The 1170-nt window shown below is 39.9% G+C and overlaps 1 long non-coding RNA gene across 1 annotated transcript in view; it reads left to right on the top strand.

Moving 5' to 3' along the window:
* The first annotated feature begins 138 nt into the window (after positions 1-138).
* The window catches only part of LOC111649564 (uncharacterized), a 2013-nt gene continuing 981 nt past the window's right edge, over positions 139-1170 (top strand). Inside the window, exons 1-2 of the long non-coding RNA XR_002760306.2 lie at positions 139-254; positions 827-882. This is a non-coding gene — a long non-coding RNA (uncharacterized LOC111649564). The remainder of the gene's footprint in view (positions 255-826; positions 883-1170) is intronic.

Raw genomic sequence — 1170 nt, 5'->3', positions numbered from 1 at the left:
TCATGAGGACCATTTAATATGGTTGAAAGCCCCAGGGAAAGCTAGTAAGAGGACACTGAGATGGGACTGTTTTGTCAACTGCTGTTTGTATGGTGACGAGTGACGAACGCTCAGAAAGAACCTCATTGGTCGAGGTAACGGCTGTGGGCGGGGCCAAATACTAAGATTCCGATGATTAGCTGGAGCGAGGCGGCGGGATAAAAGAGTTTTAAATGGTTTGACATCAGACTCGTCCAAAGAAAAACAGCTCACCGGTACGTTCATTTAAAAAACCGCGAATTCACCACGCTTCATATTAGCTCACGTTTTCTACCGTGTAGAGGTGCTCTAACTTAGCTAGCTAGCATACAGGAAACAAGCTAACTGTGCTAAAAAGCTAACTTTTATTCTATTGATATGTGTAAGGTCTAAAACATTTAGGCACAAACATTATGTCTTTTATTATCGAGGAAAAGTTTCATTAAGACATTTTAAAACGCTAAAAGACAAAGAGACATGAAGACATGAAACACAGTGTAAAGAGATAAGAAGGTGGTAGAGGTTATCTGAATGCAGCTGCCTTAAATCAGTCAAAAAGGCTTTTACTTTTACTCCATGTATGTACAAATACTTTGTGTATTATATATTTAAGTGCTGCACACACTGTCTCAGCTTTTATTGTGAAGTTTGTTCCCAGTCAACAGTCACCACACAGTTAGTGAACAGAATGGAAATTATTGTAGGGTATTTATTTTCATGTGATGTATTAGAGTTGTTCTTGTGTTTGTTTTTCACTTGTATTGCAAGACTGATGATTTTCTTTTTTTTATGATTATTTTTTGATCAGCCAGAGAGGAAGAAGATGAGACTGAAGGAGGACGCTGCTGAAAACTCACCATGAAGGTACAGGACACTTGAATTATTATAAATGTGTGTACAGAAGCTTCACATGGTTTGTGGGAGTTTTTGTGTTGGTCAGAGATTACAACCAGGAGCCCGAGCTGAAGGTTGTTTTCCACCTCAAAATTATGATCCGAGCAAATATGATGTGAAGTTTCCCACGAGCTCTAGTGACTCATTAATGATACTCAGTGTTCGCATCGAGGGGTGTGTGTGTCTCTGTAGTTCCATCCTTCAGCTTTCAGGCTGCACCTATAACAGTGGAGCTTTTTGATCGGAGGCCAGACTTGA

The sequence above is a fragment of the Seriola lalandi genome, unplaced genomic scaffold (genome assembly GCF_002814215.2).
Source record: "Seriola lalandi dorsalis isolate HSWRI2012SDOR001 ecotype SW California unplaced genomic scaffold, Sedor1 jcf7180002051219, whole genome shotgun sequence".
NCBI lineage: Eukaryota > Metazoa > Chordata > Actinopteri > Carangiformes > Carangidae > Seriola > Seriola lalandi.
Note: the sequence above shows the minus strand (reverse complement) of the source record. Positions and strands in the feature narration are given on the sequence as shown.